We start from the raw sequence: 17167 nt of genomic DNA on the forward strand, positions 1-17167 counted from the left end.
TGATTTGACGAGAGCCAAACTTGAAAACCAGTATAAAATTAAGGTTCTGTTGCTTTTCCACTTGGTTGAACATACAAAAGAAGTTTTAGCTGTATGAATTTGCACTGGATTATGTGGCACTTTTCTTGGTCATGGTTCTCATCTTATGAACTACATTTCCTGTGAAATGCAATTCCTATTGCATTATAAAAACTGGATTGAAAGACTGGTGATGGACAGGTTCAGATGATAATCTTCAACCTTATGATCATTACTGTGATCTACTTTCAGGCATTCCCAACAGGGAACTTTCTAGATTCTAACTGAATACCAACTCATGCCCTTTCCAGACAATTGGTTTAATGTTGTTGTTGTTGTTGTTGTTAGCAGTTACTTCTTCTGGGTCTCTTCTCAAAAGAACAAGTCTTCTCAGTCATAGTCCCTCTTTTGCGAGACAATACTGTATTCCCTCCCGCCCCCACTCTACCAAGATCAGACTGCCTTCCACCATAGATTTTTGGGGTATGTGTGTAGCCCTTATGAATTGATTCCTGTCTATTTTGGGAGCATATTTTGCATTTTATCATTTCTCTGGTGAAAAGATTTATTAATAACTGATTGCAGCATGCCTTTTCTGGGTTTGTGATTTTTTTCTTGTCTTAACATTTTTGATTGCTAACCTCACTATAAAGAGGATTTAAGCTGCTTGAAGGCTTTTTGATTGGTGCAACATATAAGCAAATAAACAATAAATAAATAAATATGCATTCTCAGGCATTTTAAACTGGCTTAAGCAGACTTTATTTCTCTTTTATTTTTATGGTTAGAATTTTCATTGTGTACTATGTTGCAATTTATTTTTCTTCTATATTACCTGGTATAGGATGGATGATCTAATAATATTTCAGTTAATTAAATAATTTGTGCCCATCGCAGTTCTGAGCTACAAAAAATATTTTGGAGTATTTACTTTGGAGAGAGTAAAATGGAACACAAATGACATAATTTTCCCTCAATAGCAGCCACGTATGAGTGATAAAATCAAGGATGAAATTGAAGTTGTCATCAAAATGACAGATTATTTTAAACCCTAAACACATCTACATCTTTTCTCAGAGACTGTTATCAGTATAAATGATGCTGGATATAAGATAACATATGTGTTAATACCTTCTATCGTATTATATAATTTGTATCTTGATATTAGCAAGTACTAAATTAAGACGAATTAGTACCTATTAGTAAGAGATTCATTATGTGAACAAATACAAATTGAAGCTTACCTGAGAGTTTTGGGTCAATAAATTTACTGGAATAACTCACTGAAACTCCATTTTCATTAAAATTTCAACAAATATATATTAATTGCCAAGGGTCTTGTAGGTTTTACATTCGAATATTTGTCTCCTAATTATAACAAAAAATAAATGAAAAATAAAATTAGCATACATAAGATAGAAAATTGTAATATGAAAACAGAAACTAAATATAGAGAAACAAGGAAGAGGTACTCTTTTTAATTGCATTGCTCAGGTTATAATTTGAACTTTTACTAGAAAAGCATATATTTGCTTATTGTTAACTTGAGTTAAATTAAGCTTCAATTTGATGCTATGAAACTGATTCATTTAAATCTCTGTTTCAAACTAGATCCGGTGGTTTCCAGATCATGCCTTAAGATTCAGAGACATTCCAAAGAAGTCAGAACTGATTTCTTAAAGCAATCCTGGAACAGTTAATGTTTCGTTGTTTCAATTTTTTTTAGCCATAAGTAATTTTTATTATTTTGAGCTATATAGGCACACAATATCATACATATATTTACAACTTTTTGTAATAAGTTTTTAAAGAGAGAGAGAGAGGCCATAAGACAAGCCTTGACATATACATATTTTCAGAAAAGATTTAACATATTAGACTTAGATTCTAAAATCTAATCTTTCTATCAAACGGAAATCATGATCCCCATCTCCTATCCCATATCACAAATTGCTTTTTTGCTTATACAGTACATGCTTATACAGATCAAGAGCTACTATTTGTAACAAACATAGAATCCCATTTCAGCGACAAACAAAATAAAAATGGTTTGCATCCTTGATTTTATATGGAACACTTTATTTTTTCCCTTCAGAATCAGCCGATTCACAATAAAAACCAAAAGAAGGAATTCTAGAGAAAGAGAAATTTCCATGATGCACATAATTTAGGATACTTTTTTAAAAATGAAAGTTAAAGCCTCATTAGTTATATTTCTTTAAAGTTCATAAATATTTCTGTCTCACTCAAGACTGATGGAATTTCACTTTCCATGAAAGCTCTACAATGATTCTGTTATTAAAAAGAGAGAGAAAGATTTATCACCAAGCCAGAACTGTTCAGGCACGTAGTCGTTTTCCCCAATCTATTGAGTCAGTACATCTAAATGGCCTTTCATTCTATCTGTAGTTCAGATTAAATTGTTTATTAGAATTTTTGTGCATTATTAAAAAAGAAAGGATATTGTAGACCTTTTATTTTAAAGATTACAGCAATAAAAATTTAGATGGTTCAAATTTATCAAGTGTATTGCACAAGACAGTCAGTGCTATTTCTTTTTCATATTGCTAAGAGATTCACTGGATTTTTGTACTCATCATAAATAAGCAAAGTATTTACAAGATGTTTTAGTGCAAGAGAAGGGAAAAATAAATGTATGTAAGTATATATGTATGTATGCATCTATCAGCCAATTGCTTAACTCTAATGGAATTCTTTAAACAGAATTTAAGCACCAGCTAACAAAAGAGTACTGCAGTCCTCTATATCAATGCTTGCAAATTTTATTTTTTGCTTTCAGTATTTGCCCAGATAAAAGATAAGGGTAAACTTATTGACTGAGATTCAGATATAGCAAAACCTTTTCTGAATGCAATTCTGGAGCTATAGGAAGGCTCACCTATGAATTCCAAAGAAATTGTTAGTTATCTTTTAGAATCACCTTCACATGCTTCATTTAAAATGTTCATGAACACAATTACCGGTATGTGTTGTGAATTTATCAGAATAATATGGTCATTTCAAAGTACCCATATGGTTCAATATATTCCATGTCTTGCACGCTGTCCAACAAAGAGGGGGTTCTGACCTTTCATTGTGGACCATCAGTTCCTGTATTTGAGGAATGGCATTTTCCTTGAGTCTTTTCTTTGGAAAGCTAAGCATTTTCAATTGCTTCTTTCCCTTCATAGGTGTTAGTTTCTAGTTCCCTGATCATTCTCGTTGCTTTTTCTGAACTTGTCCTGGATGTTCTGGCTCCTTCTTAAAATATGGTGTTTGCAACTGTCTGATCAAAACAAAATAAAGGGAAATCATTATGTCCTTAAATTGAAAACCAAGCAAGAGGCCGCTCTTCTCTTTACAAGGAGTGCTGATCAGAGCAGCACAGAAGACCAACACCTCCTACTCTTATCCATTCTTATCTCTCCTGCAGGAGCTCCTTTAACTACAGCAGCAGCAGCCCAAAGCAATTACATCCAATAATGCTAGTAGATAGTATTTAAAATAGAGCAGGGCAAACTGCTTTAGAAAAATAAAGCCTAAAGGCCCAAGTTCAATCTGTAGTTAAAAGAGTGGCTGAGGTTTCTGCCTAACATCAGGATAGCCTCAGTCAGTGAGGGACTTTGAAGATCATACAATAGTAAATTAAATAGGTCAAAGTATCACTCCATGACGCCTATGTATGAAAATCCATTGTATTTCAGGGACATGTTAATATCCACAATGGACTTTGAAAAAGAAAGGTAACAGTCCATGTTTATTTGCTAAAATCTCTACTGAACAAAGACAATTTTCTGTAGACTTGTTTGTACGGGTAGTCCTTGAATGACAACCACAATTGAGCTCAAAATTTCCATTGCTAAGCAAGACAGTTGTTAAGTGAGTTTTGTCCCATTTTATGATCTTTCTTGCCACAGTTGTCAAGTGTTAAGTGAATCACTTCAGTTGTTAAGTAAGTAACACAGCTGTTAAGTGAATCTGGCTTCCCCATTGACTTTGCTTGTCAGAAGGTCTCAAAAAATGATCATGTGACTCCAGAATACTGCAGCTATCATAAATACATGCCAATTACAGAGCATCTTAATTTTGATCACATGACCATGGGCATGCTATAATGGTCATGTGAAAGACAGTCATAGGTCACGTTTTTCAGTGCTGTTGTAACTTCAAATGGTCATTAAACAAATTGCTATAAGTTGAGGACTACCTGTATTCTCAAAGCACTTTATATATGATTGTGCCTGCATAGGCATGCTTCATAGAACTCATCTGCTTTGGCAGGCCTAGAAGGAGCACCTCCACTATCCTTATCTCTGTTATTATTTTAACCACTGCAGTGTTAGCATATCTAGGAATATTCTCTTATCTCTTCATGGATAATTTTTGCACATGAAATGAGATACATTTTGTTTTGAGCTTAGAAAGAAATAGCTCAATTATTATTCTATCAGAATTTAAATTTAAACAAATTTAACTGTTTTAATGGAACAAAATTCAGATTGACTGAAGTGTTCTTAAAACTTAACATTTAATTGTTCCAGACATAGGTAACACTGAGAACTTAAATACCGGTAATACTTTTTGTTCTTGACCTCAGACCCAGATGAATGAGTAGCTGTCCACTTTAATTGGTACTGACCAGCCAGCTTACAGAAAAATTATCCCACTATTGTTTTTAGAACATTTTAAAGAACATTTAAAACAAAGCTGTTGTGAAAAGCCAACCTGCTTCTGTGCCATCATTTATATACCTTGAATTCACACTTCAAGAGGAGAAATGCTCTTTCTAGCCCTTATCCATACCCTCTCATTTCTCGGATAGAGATAAATATAGAAATTGGGAACCAAGGCTGAAACAAGCAATGGGTTTCATTCCATATCTCCAACAGCTTCAGAATTCACTGCTGAGGGGATCTGAGGGGAAGTTGAGGTTTAATTGAGAGAAAGGGAGTTCAGGAAAAAGTTACTTTTGAAAAGATACATAAAACCCTTTAGTAGAAATATTGTGTAAAATAATTTATGAGTATGTTTGCTATGTGTTTTCTGGTATTTATTTCTTCTGTAATTATATCTTTCATGCAACTTGAAACCTTTTTACAGCAGAGTTGACTTAGGGGCAGATCAGCATAATTTCTTTGAATTTTTTTAATGAGAAATCCTTATATGTCATGTCCTGGGGTTTGAATGACCCCATATTTGTTCTGCCCTAGGCTTCTTTAGAAATTAAACAGCACAAACTTAGTCCCGGCAAGCCTCTTTAATTCATACGGCTGTAAATTATTTTCATTTACAGTCCGCAAGGCTTGATAAACAGTCTTTCAGAAGAAGGTTATCAACACCTCCTGTCTCATGTGGAACGAGGCCCAAGAGCTAATTTCCAGATGCAGGGCAATGCCAAACCTGGCACAGAGTTTCACAAACAGAATTTTCAAATCTTGAATCAGCCAGATGAATTAATTGCTTCCTGCAAAAGCTCACATTCTGTTCACTTCTCTTTTATGTCTTATGGGAGGAGCCAATCATCTCCAAGCCTTACTCCCAAGTTGACCCTGTTTCCTTAATTGTTCCTGTCTCCTGGCAGCTCTGTTCATGCACACACCGGGAACAGGCTCACACTGTTCTTCTGCCTTGCTAATGTGAGACTCCAGAGACAGCAATATCTTTAAGAAAACAACAAAGCTCAGAGAATACCAGAGACCCCACAGTAAGGATATCGGTATGGATTAAGGTTGTTTATAAAACACTTTTAGTATCTTTGCTTCAGTTCAGGCAATGTTGTCTACCCCAGTTTTGTCTTGTCTTGTCTGCTTCTATACACATATCCACATTGGTGTCAACATCCTCCGCCTCAAAACCAAAGAACCATCCTCCTTATTCACATACCACTAGTACCTGGGACTTTACCTTATAAGAAAAATAAAATGTTTAAACACGGTATGGAAATGCTACTGAATCTGCATATATTATACTCTTTTTTCCCCCAAAACCTCTGCTATCATTATTGAACGCACAATCACTTCCTGTATCTTCTTCTCCAAGCAAAGCCTAGCTTATTAGCATGGCTTCAGAGAAGCTTATCCTGGGAACATGAGATGCATATCCAGGATGCACTGGGAGTAAAGGAAGACAACAGAATTATGGTTCTTTAATTGGTGATCAATAAATTAATTCAGCCCAACTGGTAAGGGCTCTATCCACTGTATTTATTTATTATTTTTGAGTTTATTTGGGGAATAGTTCATTCCTCAGAGGTAAGATACTCATTTCAGAGTATTCATTCAAAATAATTTTCCCTTCCATTTGGCTAATGTGGAAAGGAGGAGATTAAAGGAAAATCATGATTTTGGTAAAACTGCCATGAAAAGCATGGGACTGATAATGAGCTGTAAAGAAGCAAAGCATATTAGCAGTGGCAGGGCTTCTTAAAAATGGAAATATAGTATGAGGTTTCCACCTAAAGTACAGTATTATTATATACTGAAGGTATATAATAAATTCAAGGTTATACTGACCTTGAAAATAATGATGGTCTCAATAATTTTTAAAGAAAGTGCTACAAGTTAAAACAAATGGCAGTCTCACACGTTTCAGTTTATTTATATATGTATTATTTATATAAGTAAAATAGAAACTATAAATATGTATTTATACTTATCATATATTTACATTTAAAGAAACATAGGAATAAATCTTATATTGCAATGGAACCTTGACTGCCATTAAGAATCCCTGTTTTATTTGAATTTGGAGTAAGCCTTGTCTAAAAACCTTCACTACTAGTGCTGCTTTACTGTCTTGAACTCTTTACAGTTTAGCTAAGCCTGGAGGGCAAGTACACAGGCTGCATAATTGACTTCAAAATTCAATGATTCTGTAATAATGATTAATTAACTGAAACCATATGAAACTACATATAGTTAGAATCCGGTAATCTGTAGTTTGTATATTTCTTTTTGAAATTTCTTAGATTTTTCTGCCAAGCAGGATTGTCCAAATCTACTAGATGTACTGAAGGTCACTGTATGTGATCTTCTTCATAAAGTCTAGTTCTTCTGCTTATCATGTATTCATTTTTCCAGAAATTGGAGGGTCAAATAAAGTTACCTAATTGTTATTTGTTTCTTCTGAACTGATAGAAGAAAAGACGTGAAGAGCAACCAGTTGGCTCTCATGAGAAAGAGCAGCAGCAGGTTCACGTATTCACTGGTAGCGAGTTTCCCACAAAACTGTAGATCACAATAGATCATTGATTATAGCAGCTCTTGATATATTCCATATTTTTCTATTTGAAAAAGTTGGTTGATGTGATTGAATAGGATCTGAAAGGTGTTCCTAACAAGCTAAAGATTTGGTGACTAACCCTGTTCAGCACAACTTGTAAAACCAAAACAAGACAACTATTAGTTATATTCCATCACTTTTACAATTTGTCAGACAATCATCTTTACTGAGCGTCTGATTAGTTCAGAGTTCTGCTTTAGTTTCTCTTCTAAATCTAGTTAAGCATTTGTACAAAATACAATTTAAGGCCTCTCCTTATATGTGTCATTGTTCCTATAATATACATGTTTTATGCAGGGATCATTTATTATATTTTGTAACACAATGTACTCTAATCTTTCATCATCTCACACACAATATACTTCTGAAATTTGCTCTTTCTAGTGATTTCAGTACCATATTTTTTTCACTATAAGATGCTCTGGACCATAAGATGCACCTAGCTTTTGGGGAGGAAAACAAGAAAAAAATATATCTGCCTCTGCCTCCCAGCATCCCTTCATCTGGCTAGCAGCCTTGCAGCAAAAAGCTTGGTCAGCTTCAGCACATTATTGCAGCCTGATTTAGCACGAGCAGCTGATTGGTGGCTGAATTGGCCTCCTGGAATACCGCTGATTACCTATTCCATGTTGCAGGGATTGCCACCGCCTGTTGCCATCGCCTCCACCTGTCGCCACCTCTGCACATCTTGTTTTCAGCCTCTACATCAGGGGTGAAATGCTCCCGGTTCGCACCGGCTCCCCCGATTAGGTAGTGATGGCAGCTGCTGGTTCGGAGGACCGGTAGCAAAAATCCCTGGCCCCGCCCCCATGCCTCTGCTGAGCCGCACCATCAGCAGAGGTTTTTTTTTTTTTCTTCAGCTGAAACATGCCTTGAAAAATAAAAAATAAAAAAAACCTCTGATGATCGCGGGGCTGAGCAGAGATCATCAGAACACTTTAAAAGTTTTTTTTAAAAAAAAACCCTTCAGCCGAAGGGGGGGAAAAAAGAAAAAAAATGGAGGTTTTAAAAGCCTCCTCTGGCGATCTCAGAGGAGTTTCCTGATCTTCACAGGTTTTTAAACTCACTTTTTAACAGCCCCCACTTACAAGAGCCCCCACCCAAGCCCAGCCAATTCTCCCTCCTCACTTACCTATAATTACTGCTCTTTTGGGCTGGCAACGGCTGTTTTCTTCAGCTACTGAAGAAAAAAAAAAGCTTGCTTTGACTTCCTGCTTTGCTGGCTGAGGAACTCTGGAATTTGAAGTCCACAATAAAATAAAATAAAATAATAAAATAAAATATTTGTGCAGCATTCTGAGATTTGGGGTGTTTCTGTAGTGTTTCACTCTAACTACACAAACACACAAAATCTCAGAAAGCTGTATATGGCATTTTTTGTGTGTGTGTGTGTGAGAGAGAGAGAGAGTTGTGTGTGTGTGTAAAGTGTGAAAGTTGGTTTTTGAGCTTTTTGTGGCTGTGTGAAGTGTGAAGTGCAGCTGCTTTTACATTATGTGTGAGACAGTTGTGTTGTGTGTGTGTAAAGTGTGAAAATTGGTTTTTGATACCTCTTATTGTTTTTTATACTTTGTTTATTATTTTTATTATTTATTGTTATTGGCCATGCCCACTCAGTCATCTGACCACCAAGCCATGCCCACCAATTAAGCCACGCCCACAGAACCGGTAGAGAAAATTTTTAGATTTCACCCCTGCTCTACGTGCCCAATTTTTTGCCTCTGCATGTCCCATTTTTGGCCTATTTCATCTATTCCCAGTGGCGATTGGCGGTGATTGGCAATGGCGAACAGTGGTGATAGGTGGTGGCGATAGACTGCCTGGAATGGGCTGAAAATGTGAAACGTGGAGGCCAAAAACGGGGCGCGCAGAGGCTGAAAACGGCCAAACGGTGGGGGCCATTGGGTTAGTGGGGCTTTGGCAATATTCACTCTATAAGATGCACAGACATTTCCACCCACTTATTTGGAAGGGAAAGAGTGGCTTATAGTGCGAAAAATACAGTAATTGTAAAAAATACTATTTTTACAGGTGGAAAATGAGTTCAACAAGATAGATACATTCCCTGGATATTATATTAATTGGAACATTGAATTGCTGGATTCCAACAATTAGATTCCAATCCAGTTTGGATTGGACATTCTATTCCAATATCCCTCATAGGTCCCTTCCAGTTCTATGATTCTACATTCTATGTAATGCTGCCCCAAAACAGGCACCAAGAAATCAGCTTAACCGAAGAGAATGTATAATTTCCTTTAGAAGAGGGAATTTCAAATATATGTTACGGAATAGACTGTTGTTCCTTGAATTGCCAGCTCATTTAGGATAAGAAACCTTTTCATCACATATTAAAATTCTTGTGGTTGTTTCTGTTCTACAACAGACAATGAATCGACAAGGAGGCTAACAACAGATAACAATGGAACTAATGTTGACACCAGAAAAATTGGCATAAATTAATTAATTGGTGAATAGATTATTTTACAATCCACTTGTAGTCCCACTCTGTTCTGCCACTTGCATTATGATATCATTTCAAGGCCCAACAAATGCAGCTGATGCCCATAGAGGCTTTATTGTGCATTGTAATTACAGAAAAAATGACATTTGTGAGAATGAGGAGAAGAGGCTTTTTCCTATATTTTTGAAAACCCCAAAATCTTTTAACATTGAACATTTTATGTTGCTTTAAATCCAAATGTTGTCCAGATGATTTACAAATGAAGCAATGAATGAAAAAGACAGTAACTATTTATTAAAGCAAAATGAAAGGTGTGAACAACTATCAAAAATATTACAAAATGTAACTGGCAAAGATGCTATTACAGTCAGGGCAATGACTGCTATAGTATTTATTTAGTTACAAAGACTTCCACTTGATTATCAGAACCACTGTGCAAATTTCACTGGTTAGAGCAGTGGTAGTCAACCTGGTCCCTACCGCCCACTAGTGGGCTTTCTAGCTTTCATGGTGGGCGGTAGGGGTTTTGTCTGATACTGAAGCAGTTTCCTTTTTTTAAATTTAATTGACTTTAAAAAAAAATTCATAGCATTATTTAAAAACATTTTCATTAGGTTTTCATATAATTCTCCAATTTAAATTTCTGAAAATATACTATTTGTATTGCCCGCGCATAAGTTTAGTTCACGTTACGTAAGTGAAACTAAATGGTGCTATAGTGCGACCGCAAACAAAAGAGCCTTGTCCCAGAATAGCTTGCGCATTTCCCCTCACACCACCCAGCTGTAACAGACAAGCAGAGCTGGTAGCCGGCGCCCCCTCCAAACCCAATCCATGATGCGCGAGAGGCATGCGCAGACGACGATACATGGCACATTACTGTGGGTGGTTAGAAAATTTTACTACTAACAGAGATACAAAAGTGGGCGGTAGGTATAAAAAGGTTGACTACCCCTGGGTTAGAGGAATAGCAGGCGATCCAATACTCTCCAGATATTTTGTTTTAAAAATCTTAATCATCCCTAGAATGATTGGATTTAAGGGAGTTGTAATTCATATCATCTATGGACCAGAGATCATAGAATTATAGAATAATAGGGCTGGAAAGGACCTTGGTGGTCCTCTAGTTCAACCTCTTGCCCAAGGCAGGAGACTTTATTGCATTCTGGACAAATGGTTGTCTAATCTTTTCCTGAAAACCTTAATGATAGAGCACCCCAACCCTGGCTAGCAAGCTGTTCCTGGATAGGAAGTTGTTCCATTAGTTAATTATTCTCACAGTCAGGACATTTCTTTCTTTTTTTTTTTTTTATTTCTTTTGTCACAACAGAACAAACAATTGTCATAGATAAAACAACATATTTTGAAGAAAATATACATATATGTATAAAAATATGTATCAACTATATCAATTTGATATGGTGAAGGGAACAATAGGACAGGAACGGTAGGCACTTTTGTGCTCTTATGCACACCCCTTATAGCCCTCTTAGAAATGGGGTGATGTCAATAATAGACAGTTTTTGGTTGAAGATTTTGGGATTTTGAGTAGAGACTATGGAGTCAGGTAATGAGTTCCAAGCATTAACAACTCTGTTACAGAAGTCATATTTTCTGCAATCAAGTTTGAAGCGGTTGACATTTAGCTTGAATCTATTTTTTGCTCTTGTAATATTGCGATTGAAGCTGAAGTAGTCTTTTATAGGAAGGATATTGCAATAGATGATTTTGTGTGTTAAACACAGGTCATGTCGAAGTCGACGGAGTTGTAAGTTTTCTAATCCCAGGATTTCAAGTCTGTTGGTATAAGGTATTTTGTTGTTTTCGGAGGAGTGAAAAACTCTTCTAAGTGAAATATTTCTGGACTCGTTCTATTGTATTTATGTCAGAGATGTGGTATGGGTTCCAGACGGATGAGCTGTATTCAAGAATAGGTCTGGCAAATGTTTTGTATGCTCTAGTTAGTAGTGTAGAGTTTTTAGAAAAGAAGAAATTTCTCCTCAGTTCCAGGTAGAATCTCTCTTTAATTGGTTTCCACTCATTTCTTTTTGCCTGCCCTCTGGTGCTTTAGACAATAAAAGCTGAATTAGAGTTACCAATAACTGCCTATAGTCATTGCCATATATACCTATGCTGCAAAAGGGTTCATGGGTACTGTAGGTTTCAAATGAGCTGAAGTCCACACCTCACCCAAATCCCAATTCCATGTTATGCCGAGTTGCATGTCCTGCTTGCTGATTAGTTGTTCCAACTTCCTGTTCTGTCCTTTGCCATTTGAGTGCCCCCTAGCCAGAACATTTCATTTGCAGAAATACAAATGGAACACCTATGCAGCTGTCCCTGAATGACAGACATATGTTCCCTGGTGGGTACTTCTTCACCCTTAGGGCAAGCCCCTCTTCTTTGTTACAAAATTAATGGGCTATCACAAAAATGGGTTTCCGTAGTTAAATGTATTAATCACAAAACATCTCTTTACCTAATCTCCCCCAGGATGTTCTCTAACGACTAGCCTTGTGGTGCAACCAAAACAATCTGGAACTGAACACACTCAAAACCGTAGAAATGGTGGTAGATTTTAGGAAAAACCCTTCCATACTTCCACCTCTCACAATACTTGACAACACAGTATCAACAGTAGAAACCTTCAAATATTTCTGGGTTCTATCATATCGCAAGATCTCAAATGGACAGCTAACATCAAAAACATCATTAAAAAAGGACAACAAAGAATGTTCTTTCTGCGCCAACTCAGTAAGCTCAAACTGCCCAAGGAGCTGCTGATCCAGTTCTACAGAGGAATTATTGAGTCTGTCATTTGCACCTCTATAACTGTCTGGTTCGGTTCTGCAACCCAACAAGAAAAACACAGACTTCAGAGGATAATTAGAACTGCAGAAAAAATAATTGCTACCAACTTGCCTTCCATTGAGGACCTGTATACTGCACGAATCAAGAAGAGAGCCGTGAAAATATTTGCAGATCCCTTGCATCCTGGACATAAACTGTTTCAACTCCTACCCTCAAAACGACGCTATAGAGCACTGCACACCAGAACAACTAGACACAAGAACAGTTTTTTCCCGAAGGCCATCACTCTGCTAAACAAATAATTCCCTCAACACTGTCAGACTATTTACTGAATCTGCACTACTATTAATCGTTTCATAGTTCCCATCACCAATCTCTTTCCACTTATGACTGTATGACTATAACTTGTTGCTGGCAATCCTTATGATTTATATTGATATATTGATCATCAATTGTGTTGTAAATGTTGTACCTTGATGAACGTATCTTTTCTTTTATGTACACTGAGAGCATATGCACCAAGACAAATTCCTTGTGTGTCCAATCACACTTGGCCAATAAAATTCTATTCTATTCTAATATTATAGCTTATTTTTGCTTTAGGGAAATGTAGAGGAAATGCTTTGGGGACATAGTTGCAAATAAAGTACTGAACTGCCATGATTCCAGAGACTTCCTTGTATTTCAAAAAAAGATAAAATATTGCTAATCTTCTTTAGTCAAGAAGCAGCAGGAAGTTCTACTATCCATGAGTCTGCCAAAGCAAAAAGAGAAATCTTGAAACCAGCAGAATCAGGGTAACTAGTTCTGGGTTGAAGTAGTCAGCCATAGAATACAAGGTAATGTTCCAGCAACAGGTGAAAAAAAAAACATACAAGGTGGAAACATTTCCAGCACTAGAAGCAGGATAGGAAGAATATTGATGGTTTTGAACTCCATAGATAGCCAAGAAAACAAACAAATGAATTATTGAACAATTCCATGAAAAATTCTCATTTGAAGCAATCTCAAATTATTCTATGGTGGATACATTATGTGAAGATCTAGCTCTAATCCTGGGAAAGGTAGAAGGAAAGAGAAGAAGAGGATGACCATAGAGTCTTATAGTGATGGATGCTCCATTGGAAGACCTGAAAATCCAGGTTTGATACAGATTGTCATTAAAAAAATCTACCTACTTCAAAAACACACTTTATATCTTCCATTTTCTTTTAAGAGTTTTGATCTTTAACCCCTTCAAAAAGTGTCCCACAGCTTGATTTCATATCATTTTCTTTGTCTTTATATTTTTGCCTAATTATTCGTAAGGTCTTTAATTCTCTGAATGAAATTACTCAAAATATGTTGCTAAGAGTTGACGACAACTTGATGGCACAAAATCAATCAAGTTTTTTATAATAATTCCTATTAACATTTTATTAAAGTTTAAAAATACAAATATAAGAAATTAATACATAAAATATAAAAGGAAAAAATTGTGTAGAAAAAGAAAAAATGAAGGAAAAAAGACAAAGAAATTACTTCCCCCTTCATCAAGGCAAGAACAAAAAATATATATATTTTAATTTACATTTATATCCCGCCCTTCTCCGAAGACTCAGGGTGACTTACATTGTGTAAGGCAATAGTCTCATCCTATTTGTATATTTATATACAAAGTCAACTTATTGCCTCCCCCAACAATCTGGGTGCTCAGTTTACCTACCTTATAAAGGATGGAAGGCTGAGTCAACCTTGGGCCTGGTGGGACTCGAGCCTGCAGTAATTGCAAGCAGCTGTGTTTAATAACAGGCTGTTTTACAGCCTGAGCCACACCGCGGCCCATTTATTTTATAATTAATTTATTAATAATAAATTTATTAATTTATTACCTATCAAAGAATTCTTCACACTTTTCATCTCTTATCTATAAGCAAATTATAAATCATCATTCAGTGCTAATCAATAAAAATCCATTAAGAATTACTAGAAATAACAATGTATATATTTTAACCTTAATCAAACAAATCAGTTTCATATTCCCTTCCTTTCTTTTTATTTATTTTATTTTATTTATTTATTTATTTATTTATTCGAATTTTTATACCGCCCTCTCTCCCAAAGGACTCAGGGCGGTGTACAGCCATATAAAAACATAAGAATAATACAAATAAAAACAACAATTAAAAAACTTATTAATTAGGCCGAAATTAAAATATCACTAAAATAGTATAAAACCCCTTTAAAACTAAATTTAAAACTAAAAACCCTAGGCTAGCCCTGCGCAAATAAATAGATGTGTCTTAAGCTCGCAGCGGAAGGTTCGGAGGTCGGGAAGTTGGCGCAGCCCTGGGGGAAGCTTGTTCCAGAGGGTGAGAGCCCCCACAGAGAAAGCCCTTCCTCTGGGTGTCGCCAGTCGGCACTGTCTGGCGGACGGCACCCTAAGAAGTCCCTCTCTGTGAGAGCGTACGGGTCGGTGGGAGGCAATCAGTGGCAGTAGGTGGTCCCGTAAGTAACCCGGCCCTATGCCATGGAGCGCTTTAAAGATAGTGACCAAAACATTGAAGCGCACCCGAAAGGCCACAGGTAGCCAGTGCAGTCTGCGCAGGATAGGTGTAACATGGGAGCCATGAGGGGCTCCCTCTATCACCCGTGCAGCTGCATTCTGAACCAACTGCAGCCTCCGGATGCCCTTCAAGGGGAGCCCCATGTAGAGAGCATTGCAGTAATCCAAGCGAGATGTCACGAGCGCATGAGTGCATGAGTTTTTAATATGTTAACTTATCACTTTTTCTAAAAATACAACAAAAATGTCTCTTTCCCATATCTTATCTTTTATTTATAAACAAATATTTTAAAAACTTATTATTCAAACCTAGTAAAGAAAAATTGTTAAGAACTACTAGAAATAATAACTTATATATTTTAAATGTATTAATCAAATAAGCACACTTTGTATCCTCCATTTTCTTTTAAGAATTTTGATCTTTAACCCCTTCAAAAAGTGTCTCACAGTTTGATTTCATATCATTTTCTTTGTCTTTATAATTTTGCCCAATTATTTCTAAAGTCTTTAATTCTCTGAATAAAATTACTCAAAATATGTTGTAATTTTCTTGTAGGGAATGTGATCTAGATTCAGAGCTTTTATCATTTTAAATGGCCAATGAGAATTTGCAAGTTATACTTAATTCCTCATTTGGACATGCTAATTTTCTGTATGAGAAGGATGCTACTGCAACAGTAAGGAAAAGCATGTAGCTTCTTCCTCTGAAGTGATACAATCAAGGGAAAAGTTCAATCCAATACTTTTGGTGGGAGTTTAAACTGTATCAGAATTGATGCTATAAAGATGAAAATTTGTGGGGCAGAGACAAAAAGGTAGTAAACAAGATTTTTACAGAAATAAAAATTGGTGCAATGATGCATTGGTTAGAATGCAGTATTGGAGGCTAACTCTGCCCATAGCTCGGACTTCAATCCTGACCAGCTCAAGGTTGATTCAGCCTTTCATCATTCCAGAGTTGATAAAATGAGGGCTCAGATTGTTGGGGGCAACATGCTGATTCTGTAAACAGCTCAGAGAGTGCTGTAAAGCGCCATGGAGCCAGGGGGAAATCCAGCAGGTTCTGACAGGTTTTGGAGAACTGGTAGCGGAAATTTTGAGCAGTTCAGAGAACCGGTAGTGGAAATTTTGAGTAGTTTGGAAAACCAGAAAATACCACCCCTGGCTGGCCCCAGAGTGGGGTGGGAATGGAGATTTTTCAGTATCCTTTCCCTGCCATGTCCACTAAGCCATGCCCACCAAGCCATACCACGCCCACCAAGCCATGCCCACAGAACTGGTAGTGTTGACTGTCTAGTCTCATCTTAAAAAAACTCTAGTGATGGAATGCCCACGATTTCTGAAGGCAAGCTGTTCTACTGGTTAATTGTTCTTACTGTTAGGAAGTTTCTCCTAAATACCAGGTTGCTTCTCTCTTTGATTAGTTTCCATCCATTGTTTCTTGTCCTAACCTCTGGTGCTTTGGAGAATAATTTGATCCCCTCTTCTTTGTGGCAGCCCTTCAAATACTGGAATACTGCCATCATGTCACCCGTAATTCTTCTTTTCTTTAGATTAGCCAGACCCAACACCTGTAGCCATTCTTCATATGGTTTAGTCTCCAGGCCTTTGATCATCTTAGTTGCTCTTCTCGGAACTTTTCCCAAAGTCTCAACATCTTTTTTGTAGTATGGTGAGCAAAATTGGTTGCAGTATTCCAGGTGTGGTCTTACTAGGGATTTATAAAGCAATATTAATACTTCACATGATCTTTTTTTTTTTTTATTAAAAAGGTTTTACAACAATTAAATTTTTCCCCCTCCCCCCCTCCCTCCTAAACCCCTCCCCGGACTTCCCGGAGCAAACACAAGGTATAGTTCCTTAAACAAAACAGTCATACATTAAATTTTTTAAAATCTAACACAATTATAATCTTTCTCTCTCACATAACCTGACTTCTTCCATTAAAATCAAAAATAACATCCTTCATTCAAAAGCAATCCGAAATTTCTTAATCTGATATCTATTTTGAATATAATCAATCCAGTTCTTCCATTCATTTAAATATTTTT

The sequence above is a fragment of the Ahaetulla prasina genome, chromosome 1, assembly GCF_028640845.1.
Source record: "Ahaetulla prasina isolate Xishuangbanna chromosome 1, ASM2864084v1, whole genome shotgun sequence".
In the NCBI taxonomy this organism is placed as follows: Eukaryota; Metazoa; Chordata; class Lepidosauria; order Squamata; family Colubridae; genus Ahaetulla; species Ahaetulla prasina.